At 34.1% G+C, this 18298-nt stretch overlaps 1 long non-coding RNA gene and 1 other non-coding gene across 2 annotated transcripts; both read left to right on the plus strand.

Moving 5' to 3' along the window:
* Window positions 1-431: 431 nt before the first annotated feature.
* On the plus strand, window positions 432-1840 carry LOC133035783 (uncharacterized). The gene is made up of 3 exons (XR_009686878.1): window positions 432-893; window positions 991-1084; window positions 1351-1840. It is a non-coding gene; the product is annotated as an uncharacterized LOC133035783 (long non-coding RNA).
* Window positions 1841-17243: 15403 nt separating this feature from the next.
* On the plus strand, window positions 17244-17350 carry LOC115711779 (small nucleolar RNA R71). The gene has a single exon (XR_004010655.2). It is a non-coding gene; the product is annotated as a small nucleolar RNA R71 (small nucleolar RNA).
* Window positions 17351-18298: the final 948 nt, after the last annotated feature.

The following is an 18298-nucleotide window of genomic DNA, read 5'->3' on the forward strand; positions in this document are numbered from 1 at the left end:
ATTTTGATTCCAATAACATTCAGTAAATCAGTTTTCAGTTTCGTCGATTTTTTCAATTTTTTAAATTTTATACTCACCTCTAATTAAATCCTAAAACAAATGTGAAATACCATCCACACGAAAATAAGAGAAATTCTAAGTTTTGTTAAAAAAAGAAGAGTAATTTGCGGCATAAATACCTAAGTTTTATGTCGAGTAGCAGATAAATACCTAAGTCTTATTTTTGGCGGTAAAATTACCTTCTGTTAGGGTCCTGGAACTTCCGTAGGTACCTGGACGTTAAGTGCCAGGTCAGTACCTACATGGCACGTTGTGATTGGTCCAGGTAGATTTATTTTTATTTTTATTTTAAATAATCATTTAATATTTTAAAAAATAATTTTAAATTATAAAAAATAAAAAAATAAATATTTTTTTTCCTTTTACTCTCTCTCTCTATCCGTCTTCTTCCTTTTTCATCTTCAACCTAACCTATCGCCTCCTCCTCTCTCTTCTCACAGGTATCATCTCCGGCGCACCTCCGCCCGACCCCGGTGAGGCATTCTACCACAACTGATGGACGAGATTCCCACCGAAGCTTGTTCTCCCTCTCGATCTCGCTTGAGTTCTCTCCACTCCCTCAATCCCTCTCTTTCTCGATCCACTCTCTCAGTCCCTCTCTTTCTCGATTTCACTCTGCTCAAAGCCGGACGGAGCAATCGCACAAGAGGACGACAAGGTTGAGATCTGGGCATCTGGATGGATTTGGGAAGCTTGAGTGTTGGGGTTGCAATCGCACAAGAGGATGACGATGATGTTGCAATCGCACAAGAGGACTGGATGATGTTTCTGTGCAGTCAAGAAAATCGCACAAGAGGACGGCATTTGGATGGATCTGGGAAGCTTGAGTGTTGGTATTTTTTTTACCTTTTATATTTTCTTTTTCATGATATTATAGATGAGAATTTTTGTGGGAGAAATTTACTTTTTTTTTTTTTTTTTTTTTTTCAGTTTTGGGATATTTGAGTAGAGTTTGTTAACCTTGAATTAAAGTAGAAAAAAGCACTTTCGCAGCTACTTGAGTATTGTCATCTATCAAGCCATGGTAAACGGTTCCAGATCCCCCTTTTCCAAGAATTCGCTCAAAATTGTTTGTAATTGTAATGATCTCGGAGTAACTAAACTGTCGTTTTGAGGATTCAAATGCATTCTTATGAGCACTGGGATCTGCAATATTTAATGTTATAATAAATTTATTAAATAAAGCTACAAAAATAATTTCTATATATTAATTGCTTGTTCATTTGTAATAGACTTATATAAAATATACAGTCTTATAATTACTTACCTAGGGTCTTTTTCTTTTTCAAGACAACAAAAACAGCCACTGCTATCAACAAAGTCACAACCAAACCACCAAGTAATGATTGTAAAATTGGTTAGATCAGTTTTCTCTTAGTGAGAATGTTTGTGAATGGTTTTGGGTGAGAAATTTTTTTGAGATTTTTGGTTGAAGACGATGGTGAGGGAGATGAAGAACACAATGGAGAAGACGATTTGAGGTTCTGAGTTTTGTTCTTTTCTGTGATTTTAGCAGATATGGTATGTGAAATAGGGCTGTTGTTGGTGAGGAGGAAGAAGACGATGACGATGGGGGGTGTTCTTTGGTTTGCACCTCTGGTTCTCAGAAGACAATGAGGAAGAAGACTATGACTATGTGTTTGTTAATTGTGTAATTTTTTTAATTTAAAAAATAAGTTTTATTTAATTTTTAAATATATAAGAATTAATGATAAAAAAATTGATTATATTTATTTTTGTTTATTTTTTATATTTTTAAAATCATTTTTAAATATTTAAATAATAAATAAAAAATAATAATGACATGGACTAATGAACAAGTGACACGTAGACACTAATCTGGCACATAACGGAGAGGTACCTACAGAAGTTCCAAGAGTGTGACGGAAGGTATTTTTACCGCCAAAAATAGGACTTAGGTATTTATCTGCTACTCGGCATAAAACTTAGGTATTTATGCCGCAAATTACTCAAAAAAGAAAGAAAGAAAAGTCTAAATGAACACATGGTAGACACGTGTGGGGAGGACCAACCAGAGTGCAGCAAGCAAGTGCGTGAGGTGGCATGTCAAGATTTGCCAAAGTAGGTGTGGGTCCCACGTGATGAATGGTTTTGGTTTCTTAATCTTACATAATTCTTCCAAAGGACATAGATTGGCCTTTTGAGTGTGAAATTTGAAAAGTCGGTACTAGATTGTGTTTGTTTGAGGGAATGTGGGGCCAACCCCAAAGTTTAAAGATAGGGCAAAAGTTTTGGATAACATAGGATGAGGCTCATTGGGAAGAAGATTATTTATTTATATACAATCAAATTTATTTATTTATAATAAGTCATTTAAAGATCCTTGTCATCTATTCTTTTTTCTATTTTAAGAAGGGTATACATTTCATGTAAATTTACAATTATGCCACTCACCCTATTTGAGACCTAATCAACTCTCTTTCCTTTTCTCTCAACAAAAATTAGGAAGAAGGAATAATGCACCCGACGGATCACGTAACGTTTTATAAGGATAAGAATCGTGGTAAATTTCTGTATTGGACTCTTACCTATGAGATTTTTTTTGATAAATATGGATAAAAATAATGAAGTTGACTTTTACATGATAGAAATAAATAATACAAAAAAAAATGTGAATTAAAAATAAATAATAATTAAAATATGAGAATTAAATAAAACACTATAAATAAAGTTAGTAAAATTTATAATAACAACTATCACTAAAAAAGTCGTTGGAGCAGACACTAACGCCGAAAAAGTCACCGAAAGAGTTATTGGTGTTAGAAAAATCACCAAAAAATTAATCGGTACTGGAAAAGTCACCAGAGTTATCATCATTGTTAGAAAAGTTACCGGAATTAGATATCTCAGATATAAATTAAAATAGTAGATACAAATCTATAACATAATGAATAAAAACAAATAACACAGAATAACTCAAATCTGTTATAATTAAAATAGAACCGGTTTTATTATAACATAATGAATAAAATTAAATAATACAAAATAACTCAAATTGATTATAATTAAAATAGAACTGGTTCTATAATATAATGAATAAGAACATATAACATAGAACAACTCGAACCAGTTATAATTAAAATAAAATCGGTTCTATAAGATAAAATAAAAATAAATAACACAGAATAACTCAAATAAGTTATAACTAAAAAATAAAGAGAAAACCAGTTCCTAAAACATTGAAAAATAATTAAAAATAAAACTAGTTCCACAACAAATTGAGTAAAAATGAATAACACATAATACCTCATAAACCGATAATGATTAAAAAAAGTGGGGATCAATTTTAGATATACTAAGACATAAATTTTGTTGACGCGATTTTTCGTCAACTGATCTAAGAAGATCGTAAAAATATAGAGGACTACGATGAATAAATTTTGACTAATAAAACCACAATAAATAAATTGGACACTAGAGATTTATAGTAGTTCACCCCCATGTCGCGATGATAATTGGGCTACGTCTACTTGTGTTTTTATTGATTAGATCTGACACACCAGAATTGTGTTCTTAAGAGTGTGTGGATAAAAGTACATCAAATGATTTTTAGGTGAAATCTTAATCGAGACTCACGAACATAGGAATCATGGGAGACTCAATATTCATAAATTTGATCAAAGTTGGTAGTTATATGGTTCTTGGAAACAATAAACCAATAAATTAGAAAAAAGAGTGTGTATCAATGGTGTTTGAGGTCTTGGTGTCGATTGAGTATGGTGGACTCAATGAAAAATATGAAGGAATGTGTATGGTGTTCTTGGTTACCGTCAAGTAAGTTTCAAGTAGAAGGTTTCAAAGAAGAAGATCCAAAAAGGAAGAAGAAGGGTCTAAAAGAAGTTCCCAAAAAGTCCCTTTCCCAGCCTCTCTACTTGATCAATATATAGGATGTAGGGTTTGTCAGTGATCCCCCACATGTCGGGGTATCTCACTAACAAATCATGTATACCACTCTTTTTAATGATTAAAATATTACAAGAAAATAAATATCTATAAAAATCTCCTTGTTTCTAGGCTAATATCCTACAAATATTAACAAATTAATTATTTTTAATTGAGGGTGCACCAATTTAAAATAGAGTGGTGGGATGTCACCTCTCGGCTGGAAATGCATGATTTTGGTGATAAGTATTGAAAACATGTATTTTGGAGTGTCAATGCTCGCATACAATGCCACATGGGCAATAGCAGTGTCCTCCAACACCCCTCACTTAACCACATTACTCAATTCCCGAGTAAAATATACTAGTCTTCCTTGTGAGTCAATTGGACCCGATAACTTTAGAATTAGGCCATGACTATGATACACACTTTGATCCGTCTTGAAATTATCTTTCCAATGCAAGTTGATCTAGGTCATTTAGATAAAAATTGAGAGAGTTATGCCCATTTTACTAAAGGAAGTTTATGTTGTCTTGTCCCAGTTGCGAGCACTACCATGGCCAAATGGGAGTACTCGAACATGCATGTTCTCAGACCCTCGAGGTGTGTTTTGACTTATTTTTTAATGCTGAGTCATATTTTTTAGGTCTTGGGACCCAAAAACCTCATTTCGATGTCTGAAACCCTAACGGGAGGCCACTGCCACTAGTTGGAGCCAAAGAGTGGCAGTGGTCGCATATGGGCTTTATGAAGCCTTAGGAGACTTTTATCATTTGTATTTGATACATGTATGTTGAAAATGCAACCACTACTTTTCCCTTGTGCCAGTGCCCATCAAAATTGAAGAGCACTGTTATTTCCTTGTGGCAGCGCCCATTAATATTGATGGGCACTACCATTTCCATATGGCAGTGGGTGCATATGCCTTTTTTTTTTAGGGTTTGATGCCATATTGATTTTATGCACAAACCTAAGTTATTTTATGCCCAAATAAGTAAATTCCTTGTTAGTTTCCTTAGCGGATTAGGGTTTGATGCCATATTGATTTTATGCACAAACCTAAATTATTTTATGCCCAAATAAGTAAATTCCTTGTTAGTTTCCTTAGCGGATTAAGGTTTCTAAGGTGAAAACGCTTGCGCGGGCCCATGAACCATAGTTTGGGCACACTTGGGTGTGTAAGTCCCGGTACCAAATGGTTGTTTGACATTTTTGAGCCCTCTAGAAGTGCCATGGGACCCTCAAGAAGAATGTCTAGTAGAATTGTGTCTCTTGCTCGATTTTGGGACTTTTTCAAGGTTTAAAACTTGTTGCTTAAGTTTTTTAATTCAGATTAGAGTTATATCTCTTGCTTGAATTTGAAACTTTTATGGATTTTTAAAATCTCTTGCTTAAGTTTTGAGCATTGAGTAGAGTTTTATCCCTTTCTCAAACTCATCATTGAGTAGAGTTACATCTCTTGCTCAAGTTAGTTGGCAAGTAAGGTCTGCCGTGAACAGAGTTAAATTCTCTTATTCTTCTTATACACTTTTTGGTTGTGCATATATGTTGTGACCCACATGTGTGGGTTTGTATATGTTCACCTGTTGTGGAGTGCTTATTAGTTAGGATTAACAAGTCTTTTTCACATCTTTGGAACTTTTTGAGCATTTATAACTTAGTTTATTCTATATCTCGACAACTTTGGAACTTAAGTTTAATATATTTTTTGGCGCTCATTTTATTCTTATGCTTATTATCTTTGTAACACGGAGTTTTAAAGATAACATTAATTGTTGCCAATGGTGGCTTGCGTTTTCGCTAGTTCGAGCAAGTTGTTGGCATGTGCCTTAACTCTTTGGGTACTCGATTTTAGCACGCGACCCACTTGTCAAAGTCTCAAATGTAGGCCATTTGAGATGTCATTGTTAAGTGGAATTTTCTGAGTTATGGCTCCTTAGAGCACCCTCACTTGTCTTTTATCTCGTCTGTATATTGACTGCCCCCTGTCCGAGGTGAAATTTTGAAAAAATATTCATGGACTTAAAGTGGCATCTCGGTAATGACTTTGAGATTTTTTTTTTTTTGTGAGCATAGTTATGTCCACACTCTTTTGTCCCCGGGTGTTTATATGTAAAGTATATTATCCTATTTTACTCTTTTGTGGGTTTGGCATATATAAAAAGATCTGGTTATTGTAGCACTCTTATAAATGTGAGTTTAGCTACTTACATTCTAAAAAATAAAGGTAATAGTCTATTAACTAAAAATTACACAAAAGGTGTCTTTACAAAAAAACTATTGGGTTTTGTGCCCTAAATAAAATCTATTTCAATATAATCAAATTTACTAATTAATAAAGATCAGAAATTGCATTTTATGTTGCATGGTTCACATGATTTATTTCATGATTATGTTTAATGTATAAATTCTATTAAGTCCAGAACATATATATAAATATGTATACATATTTGTTCATGATTATAGTGTCGTCAGCACAGTGGAATATAATCATGATTATATGTTCAAAAGTTTAATTCCCATGATTTGTCAGTTCACTAGATTTAGACTGGCGTGATAATTAACGATAAGGTATACTTACACCTTGTATAGGTGTTATGTCCTTTCCAGGGTATTGACAAAGTTTACCAGTATCAGATGTATGGAGTATACATTGGAAGGGACCGATATTGAACTTGGATAAGATATCATAAACTTACCGTTATATCTTTCTAAGTCAATATCAATGGTTGATCTTAGGTCTATGGATCTTAATCCTGATATGTTTAGGTTCAACTTAGTTGTATCATTTATGTTCTTCAATTTGTTTGTTAAAGTCGACCAATTGGATCTTCTCGTGACATACAGATTAAGGACATGGTAGTTCAATTGAGTGGGAGTGCTAAACATTGATATGGAATCTATCACTTCTATAAGTATTTAGAAGTGAAACGATGATTTCCTTCGAGCTTGGATGAATAGAGATAAATGATTGATGCCTCATTTCAGTAATTATATTAGTTTACTGAAGTATCATTTATAGGTAGCTAAGTGTTTTAAGGATAAAATACATTGAATGGTAGAATTATAAATTTGTCCCTTTTCAATGTAGATCATCTATAGAGGATCTTTGACTATTAGGATTGTAACAATAAATAATCATAACATATCTATATCGTGGTACATATAGAGCGTTCTATATAACTGAGAGTGCTATTCAATTCCAAATCTATAGTGGCGCAATGCGGAATTAATAAGTTGAGAATTTACTTGGTAAATTCTAGATCTACTTATTGAAAGCTCGGTTATATAGACCCATGGTCCCTTCACTAGTTGAGATAATATTGCTTGTAGACTCAGTTAATTGATTTTAATTAATCAATTATAATTCTAAAATTAGACTATGTCTTATTTATGAATTTTCACTAAGCACGGGCTTAATTGTGAAGAAAAGAAGTTTTGGGGTCAATTTGTTAATTAAGAGACTTTGTATTGTCTAATTAATAAATTACATAAATGAAAATTTTATTTAGTAATTAATTATAGTTATTAAATAAATAGTTTTGGCATTTATAGGATTGAATTTGAAAATATAGTATTATTGAAAAGAAGAATAAGTGATTGAAGTAAAGTGACAAAAATCTAACTAGAAACTGGTCCATTGAGTGTACAGCCTAGAAGTAATTTTTGCGTAATATTTTATTTATTTTTAATCCGTATAATTCAGCCCTAAGCCCTAGTTAAAATACTATAAAAGGAACATGATGCTCTCATCTCATTCTAATGTCAATTTAACTATTGCCTTCAACCTAGATGAGAGAGTTCCTTCCTTAGTGATTTCACCTCCTTCATTGTTCTTCACCATTTGAAACCTTGAGTGAATGAGTGCCATGTCCACACATAGCAAGTCAAGTACTCAATCATAGTGAGTAAGACGGTGGTAACCAAACCCGAAGGAGAGAAAGAGATCCAGGTTCAGATCTTGATAATGCTCTGCTACATAAAGAAATCAAGGGCTAGAGATCTTGAATGAAATGAGTCATTATATTCCGCTGTAATCAATGTAAGGTTTTCTTAACCCTTATGTGTTTATTTTATTATTTTAGAGAATTCATATTTAGAATGTTAATCAACATACTTGTTAGTAAATCTAAATCCTGGTAAAATATTCATAACAAAAATAAGGTAGAAAAACTCAAGAAATGTTAAATGCCTTCTCGCTCTATTGGTAGAGTTTCAGTTAGTTGACATGTGCTCCTTGAAAATTATGCTGTACATAATGGGTAAGTGTCCCATTAAGTACTAGAGTCTCAATTTCATTTTTGTGGTTTCGACACTCATTGGTTGTGTGGTCGATGTCCTTATGGTATTGACAATATCTTGAGCATCTCTCTTGGCTCTATCATGCTTCATGGGTTTAGGAACTCATAATGGAACTCGATGCTCATTCGCCACATAGATGGCCTCTTGGGTTTCTGTCAACTCAGTGTAGACTAAATACAGGGGGTGATAAGGGCCATCACTCCTACTCTTCTTGGGACTTTGGTCATTGTCATCTATACCTTCTCTTTTGCTGTTGTTTAAAAGAGTTAGCAGCCATAATGACATTAGTAAGTTCTGGCAGCGCTAATGCGGCTTGAGCGGGCTATAAGGATTAGAGAGGGAGGTTGTTTGCTATCCTCACCTCTTCAATGTTGATGTATTTTTGTGCCCGCTTCATGAATTCGTCATTGGTGCGCGCGCTCTTTCCTTGAAGGTTGTTCCAAAATATGGAACCATGGGCAATACTTGCCCCTAGTGCCATCATTCTTGCACTATCGTCGATGCCATGAGTTTTGGTAACTTCAATGTTGAAGTAGTTGATGTAGGCCTTCAAACTATCTCTTAGCAATTGTCTCACGTTGGCCAAGGAGGAACATTCAAGCTTGCAGGTTCTCACGGCTCGGAACTCCTTTTTGAAAGCATCTGAGAGTTGGTCCCATGACACTATAGAGTGTCTTTTAAACTTTTTGAACCACGAGGATGCAGCTCCAGATAAGGTAGCAGGGAATAACACACATTTTAAATCTCTAACCACTTCGTGTGCTTGCATGAGAGTATTGAAGTCACTTATGTGGACCCTAGGGTCAGCGGTCCCATCATACTTGGTTGTAGTTGGCATTTCAAACTCTGGAAGGTAAGATAATGCCAAGATATAAGGTACAAAATGGCTTTGTTTCTTCATCAAATTCATACTTCTTTAGTTTATTGTTATTTAAAAGTTTTTGGAGTTATTTCTTAAGTAATGTTATGCGAGGATTTCCATTTGGTATACCACAATCAACTCTTGTAGGGAGAGGAGGATTGTTGGAATGGTTACCAACATGTGGAGTGGCTCCTTGATGAGGAGGAATGTTGGTGCGGTTACCAACATGAGGATTGGCTCTTTAAAAAGGAGGAATGTTGGTGCGGTTACCAACATGAGGATTGGCTCCTTGAAAAGGAGGGATGTTGGTACGATTACCAACATAAGGATATTTTAAATGGAGATCTTCTCTTTGGAGATGCCCATATATATATTTTCACTTGGTCTTGCCCCATGGTATTGAGGATTAGTGGAATGTGCTTGATAGGACCAAGGTTGAATGTCATCATAAATACTTATGGAGCAATTTAATGAATCGGTGCTGTTGCTATATTTGAGGAAAGTTTGTTGATGATTTTCGTGTGCCCCCAATTGGAAATATGTGGTGGTAGCTTGTGACCTTGAAGGGTAACTCGCCTCTCGAGTAGGTTATCGCCTTTCTCGATGAGGATTCTCCCCTTTTTTCTTGACATCGACCCCTATATTTCTTGGAACATGAGGTGGTCGCAGAGATGGGTCATGATCGTCATGTGTGGCACATTTTGACTACTCAATGCAAGATTTGCATCATTGTTGGCATGAACTCTCATGTCTCCTCTAAGGAGGTTGTTATATTCCATATTTCCTCGAGATGCATAAAGGAGGAAAGTTATGTGGATTGGGTCCTATGATTCAGTGGTGGTGGATTCAGGCTAAGAATATATTGATCTAGCTCATACGCAAGAGTAACAGCAAGAGAAAGAGACCTCCAGATTGTGTAGTTTGTTTAATCCAATCTGAGATTCAAAGGAAGAAGATTGGTGTTAGGAAGAACAAGTTGAGCTTTGATTGGTGAATTTTGCTGAGCAAATCTTTCTTCTGCTAGTGGATCTCTTCTTGTAGGTTGAACTTCGACTAGTGGATCTAATCTAACTAATGGATTGCTATTATTAGATATGATTCTGATACCATAAAAGAACTTTGTAAAACCTGAGTTCTTGAGCTAAGGAAGAAAAAGAGAGATATAATGAGAAAAAGATGAATAAAATGACTGAAGAATGTTCAATCAATTAATTGGCTTTTTGATCTCTTATTTATAGAAATTTTTACAAAAATTAGTTAATAACAATTATAGCTGAAAATACAACTGTCAAACAAAGTCTAACTAACTTGTTAATTAACCGTTAATTAAGTATAAAGGTATTAACTAATTCTCAACTACTTACATTATATTATCGTTATTAGCAGAATTAAATGTTGAACACACATGATTTAATTTAATAGAATATCATTCGTTATTATTTTTCAAAGCACCACATGTATTTAATTGCAATACTCTGTAATTAAGTTCATAATCCATCAATTAATGGCCGTTACGAAGCTATATTTCACTTTTTTTTTTTTTTTTTTTTGCACAATCATGAAGAAAGAAATAATATACAATTATATGAGTTAAACTAAAAGCTGTATTTAACTAGAATTACTTTGTTTTTGAGAGGAACGTCAAAACGTATAATATATACAATTCAAGTGATTTGATTTTTATAATCATCTACAAAGTCTTTATCACAATCGTGTAATACTTATCAACTACAATTCACTTTTTATTATGGGAGTGAGAATTTTTTTCTCCAAACAAACTACAATAACATATTTTACATTTTATTTTAAATTATTTTCATTGCATTTCATTTTATCTACCAGGAAGTTTATTTGTACCTAATAGAATTATCAATACATCTTATTTAATAATTTTTATTTTATATGAAAGATATATCTTTAATTTATATATATTTTTTAATTTTTCTCTTCCATCTCACATTTTTTTTTTAAAAAAAATACCTACAAAATAAAATAAAATATATTTAAAATATTAATTTAAAAAAATTAAAATAAAAATTATATAAAAAAAATTATAGATGATTTTTTTAAAAAATATAGTTAGATAAAATAATGTGAACTTTTTAAAAATTAATTTAAATTATTTTTTTAATATTAAGGAGTATAGGGTTTTTTTTTTACACTCTAAAATAGGTTTTTTTTTTTTTTACGAAATTATACATAAAAATTTTTATTGTAACTAGCGGAACAACTTAAATCGCGATCAAAAAATCGTATAGCAACTCACATAGAAATTACTAGAAAAATTACTTTAAAATTCAAACCATAAATTTTAAAAAAAAAATATTAAAAAAAATAATGTATGAAATAATTACCCTAAATTGATGATGCTCTCGTAAATATGTTGAAGCGCTGAAAGCCATAAAGATGAACCGACACAATTACTTAATTACCTATACAATCAAATGGATATAATTTTTTTTTGTTGTTGTTGTAAGAAAGCAAAAAAGTTACATTCTAGAAAGTAATGATAAAAAATAAAGAGGAAAGGTTTGGTAAGAATAAGAAAGGGCGTAACGTGAAAGAAATAATAAGAATAATAATTGATGGTAATAATAAATAGGATCTAATCTTCTTTTTTTTTTATGCTATATCTTATCCACAACATGGATGACAAAGAGACACAAAGATAACAATATAACGTGGTCGAGTAGTCGCATGCACCGCCTCTCTCCCCACTCCATCCATAACCTTAAATTATAATAATACTAAACAATTTATTTTCAATTTTTTTTTTAATCTATGTGAATTTTACTCTTTTTTTTTCACTGATATATTGATTAATATTGAAACTTTACAGCTCATCTTCACCTTCCCTTTCCGACTTCCTCCAAAGACCCATTTTGTTTTCACGATTTTGCCCTAAGCATTTTGCCTTATTCATTCTATATTATATTGTAGCTATATTTCATGTCAAAATATATAAATATATATATATATATATATATATATATATATATTGTAGCTATATTTTCTTTCATTTTTTTTTTTAAAATCAAAATACAGTTATTCTAAATAAAGTAATTTCAATTAAAACTATTAGCCAGCTAATCGATGTAATAAGAGATAATTTGGACGTATGAATTGACGTAGTTTTATAATTGGTGTAATAGTAAATTTAGTTACATATATTTTAGACGTATGAACTAATAGGATGAGATTTTCCTTTTTATGTTTTCGGTGGAGATGATCACAATTCGTAAATATGGTAAATTGACCATATATATTAGCATTTCTTTGTTTGCGGTTATTATTGTCACTACCTAGTACCTCTATGATTTTATGTCTTATAATTGATTTTAAGTTTTTTTATAATTTTTATTAAATTAAAAATAAATAGGATATGATAATAAATTGCATTAATAGTAATATTACATTCATATGAATACTAGACACCATGATTTTTTTTTATAAATCAGGATATTATATTGCACAAAACAGTATTTACAACCTATTAGCACCCCATTCGAAGCCTAAACAATCTAGACATCAACAAATCTTTTTATACAATTTCACATGATAGAGCATTGAACCAATCTTTATCTACAACATTAATCTTTTTTGGTAAAAACATTGCAACTCTCATCTTAACAATTCACTTAGTGTCTTCAACAATTCGGCTAGAAGTTAAAGAAACATCCTGCCAAATCACATTATTTCTCAGCCTCCAAATGTTGTAAACGAGCCCAGCAATTGCAGCAACATAGACCATTTTTCGAAATTTCGAAATCTTGGCTCTGCCTATCCATCGCAGCAAGTGGGGAAGGCTGATTGATACAATATTCTAATTTATCCAAGTCTTTATTTCCTACAGTCCTTAAACAACAATATTACATTCAAAAAATAAATGTTGACTTGTTTCAGCTTGAGCTTCACATAGACAACATTTCTCATTCACTTGCATCCCATACTTCAGTAACTTGTCTTTAGTTTTTAACCGGTTTAACATTGCTAACCACAAAATCACACTATGTTTAGGAGTGTTCAATCTGCTCCATACTTCTTCGCACCAGTTCAGACTAGTAGCAGTAGGAGAAAACAGGTTATACCCCGCTGCTATGGTGTATGAGAAAACACTATGTTTGGGTTCTAAATCACATGTTCTCTAATTAATCTCTTAATTAAACTAACATGAAATCAACATTAAGCAATAACCTACTTGTCACATAAGTCATGTGAATACTCTCGTTTCACATAGAACATCGATTATCAAATTTTAGCATTCTCAATTCTCACTTTTCAGATTTCGAATTGAGATCATAAAGCATGCACAAGGTGATCAATCTTAAACATGAAATTAAGCACAAATAAAGATAATTTCACAAACAAGAATGGAGGAATGGCAACTATGCATTAACTAGACAAAAACATTAAACAACATTCATCATCCTCCCTAAATGGAAAATTTAGTTCAGAAATAAATCCATAACCATTCCTATGACAATATTCAATATAAATGAATTAAAGAGGAATAAAGAAAGAAACTGTTAGTGGATGAATTCTGGATCTTCACTTTGAATCACTCCGCTCTTCCTGTTGCTTTCTGCTGTGTTTTTAGGTCCCCAAATCGCTTCCCCTGACTTCCAATCGCAGTTTTCTATTTATAAGTGATTTTTAGGGTTCGTCAGACAATTTTACCCCTGGGCTGTACGGGATCTCGCTGCGGCCAAGCTATGTCTCACCGCAGCCAGATAGATGCTTAAAATCACGCTTCTGTAGTTTTTATATGGCCACAGTGAGGGAGTATCTCGCCGCGGCGACTGGAGCCTCAAAAACTCTGGGTTCTGCCTTCGTGATCTAGCTGCGACCAAGCTAATCTAGCCGCGGCCAGATATGCATCTCTCCTCAAAAAGGTGTTTTTCTTGGCTCAACTCGTCTTTTACTGGACTTTTGCATCCCGAGACCTCTATTATTCCAAGGAACCTGAAAACATAGAAAACAAGCGTAATTCCGTACTAAAACAGTGAAAAGCGAACATAAAATTGATCCAAAATATAGGCTAAAAATAGCCTAACAAACTCCCCCAAACTGAATCTTTACTCGCCCTCGAGTAAAGCTAAGACTCAAAGTAAAGAAAAACAATGCAGTAGATAACTAAACTTTCCAACGATTGAACTGCTACCACCACCTGCACCACTTTAAGCAATCAATAACCAGAATTTCAACTCGCTAACTCTAAGAACTAACTTGGATGTACAATTTAGAAGTAAGCAATTCATACAAACACAAAACATCGTATTTGACATTGATATCACAACCATTCTACACTTTCCGACATTCCGCTAACCCATGATCAATAAGTTTGGATGACACACCTCTCTCCACTAATGTTGACAACTTTTTCTTCGGAATCAATAGGTCTTTTTCGGTTATAACAACATGGCTTAGGCACACGGGTAGGTGAAAAGTCATTTAAGCTACATTATACCATAAGCTCAATCATACCAAACAAGCACCCACACTTATCCGTTTTTTACTTTTACACATACCCCAAGGAAAATAGTAAGAGATTGCCAATTTTTTTCCTATTTGCCTGCCCAATTGTTCACAATTGATTCTCAAGAAGAAATTATTGCATTTACTTTTCCATTTTTTTTCTTTCTTCTTCTATTTTTTTTCTAATAGAGGCACAACACATAATAACTTTATTATTTTTTTTTTCTTCAATCTCTTACTGCAAAATTTATTCCCCCACTTACAACAATTTATCCCCCCAAACATGCTTAACGGCTTATGGCATAATAAGGTGTGTTTAGGGTGAAAAGAGTTAAGGATAACGAATTCAGCTTAGTTAAGTGGTGAAAAGTTTTTAGAATAGGCTAAGGCTCAACTTTGGGTATACTAGGATAAAACGTTTTCGGTAGGTTTGAAAGGCTCAATCGATCTAAAGAAAACTTGCCTAAATCATTTTCCAAACAAAAATCATCAAGGATTTCACTTCAAGAGAGTATGTCAAACAAATTCTATTCCATGTCAAGCCAATCATTCCACAATCCAAATAGAACACAAGTGATATGCTTCAAAAATAAATGTTTGACATCTAAATGAACAACCTTCTAATACACATCCAATTTAATTCAAAGAGTTATGACTCAAGCACACGGTTAAGATTTCAGTCCATTACACAAGTGAATAACAGTAAGTCAATCAATATTCCAGCTCAGTTATCAACACATGACATTAACAAAAACAAAAACTAAACTAAAAAAACGAAAACATAAACTGAAAAACTAAAAAACGAAAACATAAACTGAAAAACTAAAAAAAATTAAATCTCTCCCACCAAACTAAAGATGCACATTGTCCCCAATGTGTTAAAATAAAATTGTGGTTGAGAGACTTACCTGAGCCCCATCAGAAGGGGTTTGGTGGACCCTTTTCATCCAAAAGAGCCCTCGTACTAAATGAAAAAAATTGACCACAAATAGTGTTGATTTTAGAGTTTTGCACAAGAGTAAGCTCACCTTCAAAACTACCACACATCAATCTTTTCCAACGACGCCGAATCGTTCGAAGTCGCTCTTTAGGCTTTGCTCTCTTCTTATCAATTTTAACAAAAGAACCCTTCACCATCTCAATCTTGCAACAGGTAGGAATGTCGGTTGGGGCAAAAACATTAAAATTGACCTCTTCATCTTGCACTCGCAACTTTAACTCCCCCTTTTGCACATCTATTAATGCTCGCCCTGTGGCTAAGAATGGTCTTCCCAAAATAATGGGAATAGTTGAATCTTCCTCCATATCAAGAATTAGGAAATCAGCAGGGAAGATAAACTTACCAACCTTCACCAGTACATCTTCAATTATCCCACGAGGATGAGTCAAAGAACGATCCGCTAGTTGTAAAGTCACTGTTGTGGGCTTTTCTTTTCCCAATCCTAGCCTTTTGAAATTGGACAGAGGCATCAAGTTAATGCTGGCTCCCAAGTCACATAGCGCATTTATTCCTTCAATTTTCCCAATAGTACAAGGAATAGTGAAATTCCCTGGATCTCGGAGTTTGGGAGGGAGTTTCTTTTGCAGAATGGCGCTACACTCTTCAGTTAGTGCTACTGTTTCATAGTCCTCCATTTTTCTCTTTTTGGATAGAATCTCCTTCATGAACTTCACATAACTCGGCATCTGTTCTAAAGCTTCAGCAAAAGGAATGTTAATGTTTAGTCTTTTAAAGACCTCTAGAAATTTTGTGAACTACTTGTCTAGATTGGTCTTTCAGAGTCTCTGAGGATAAGGTATCTTCACATGATGATCAATACTGATTGGTGGAGACTGTTGTGGTGGTGATGGGCTATCAGTAGCTTTCTTTTCTGTTGTTGTTGGGATTGGCTCTAGTTGATCTTTAATCTCTTCATCCACTGGTTGTATCATTTCAGGCCCATCATATTTCTTACCGCTCCTCAGGGTGATTGTCTTGCAGTTTTCCTTAGGATTAACTTCAGTTGTACTAGGCAAATTTCCTTGAGGACGGGTTGCTACCTGAGTTGCTAGTTGCCCCAATTGAGTCTGCAAATCTTTAATGGAGGATCTAGTTTCAGTCATGAATTGTAACAATAAATCTGTCTGCAAACTAGAATTTCCACTAGAGCTTTGTTGCTGAGTATACTGTTGGTTCTAAGGCTGGTTCTGATTTCTTTGCTGATAGAACCCACTGTTCCTTTGGTTACCTCCTTGGTTGAACCCATAGTTGTTGTTATTCTGAGAATAATTTCCAATGGCTTTTGCTTCATCTATTGGCAAATCATCCACATCTGCCTGACACTCAAAAAAGTGATGGGGACCTCCACATATCTCACAGACCACTTGAGCTTGCTTGGCTTGCCCTGAAATCAGCTTTGTTAGGGCCTCAACCTGAGCTGTCAGCTTTGTAATGGCATCAACCTCTAGCACACCAGCTACCTTCTTAGTTTGACTTCTTTCAGTTGGCCACTGCTGATTGTTTAGGGCCATCTCCTCCAACAGATCATAAGCCTCATTCGCACTCTTTCTCATAAATGCTCCACCAGCTGCTGCATCTATAAGAGTTCTAGTGTTACCAACCAACCCGTTGTAGAAGTTGTGAACCAGCATTCACTTCTCTATACCATGATGAGGGCACTTTCTTATGAGATCCTTAAACCTCTCCCAAGACTCATGGAGAGATTCATTATCTTGCTGACGGAAGTTGTTGATTTCTCCTCGTAATTTGGCAGACTTTGCTGGAGGAAAGAACTTTGACAGAAATTTTGTTGCTAAGTCATTCCAGGTGGCAATGGAGTTAGGTGGCAAGGAATTCAGCCAACTCTTGGCTCTTTCTCTAAGTCAGAATGGAAACAGTCTCAGACAAATGGCATCATCACTAACATTATTGACTTTAAAAGTCTCACATAGTTCCATGAAGTTTGATAGATGAAGGTTGGGGTCTTCAGAAGGGAGGCCACCAAACTGAATTGAAGACTGCACCATTTGTAGTATGGCAGGCTTTATTTCAAAGTTGTTAGCATCCACTGCCGGTGGCCTGATATATGACTGCACCCCCGTAAGAGTAGGGAGAATGTAATCTCTCAAGCTGCGGCCATTAGCTTGATCTTCAACGGCACCTCCATTATTACCGTTATTGACTCCATTGTTTGCAGCATTAGCATTCACATTAGTATCCATGATTTCTGATGTTTCAGCAGTTGCTGAAACTCTTTCTTGCCTCTTGTTCCTTCTGTTTCTCTTACAAGTTTTCTCAATTTAAGGATCAACTGGTAATATGACTCCTTGTCCTTGACGGCGCATACACCTAAAACTCCTGAAATAGATAGAAACAATCTTGCAAGAACAGATTAGCAATTAGCAAGAAAAAAATAAACCAAAGCAGAATTTAGAATAATTTTATGTAATATCAATCTTTATACAATTCCCCGACAACGGCGCCAAAAACTTGTTGCGAAATTTATGAACACTACGCAAGTATACGCAGTCAAGTAGTAGCTCACGCAAGTGAGGTCGAACCACAGGGAATTGGATTAATTACTACTAAACTATACTTATAATTCTATTTGGCAAATCAAAAGTATTTATGATTTAAAAGAATTAAAGTCATTCAGAAAACTTAATAACACAATTGAAAGTTGAGCAAGATGAGATGATAGGGACGAGAATCCTATT

This window comes from Cannabis sativa, chromosome 3 (assembly GCF_029168945.1).
Source record: "Cannabis sativa cultivar Pink pepper isolate KNU-18-1 chromosome 3, ASM2916894v1, whole genome shotgun sequence".
Classification (NCBI taxonomy): domain Eukaryota; kingdom Viridiplantae; phylum Streptophyta; class Magnoliopsida; order Rosales; family Cannabaceae; genus Cannabis; species Cannabis sativa.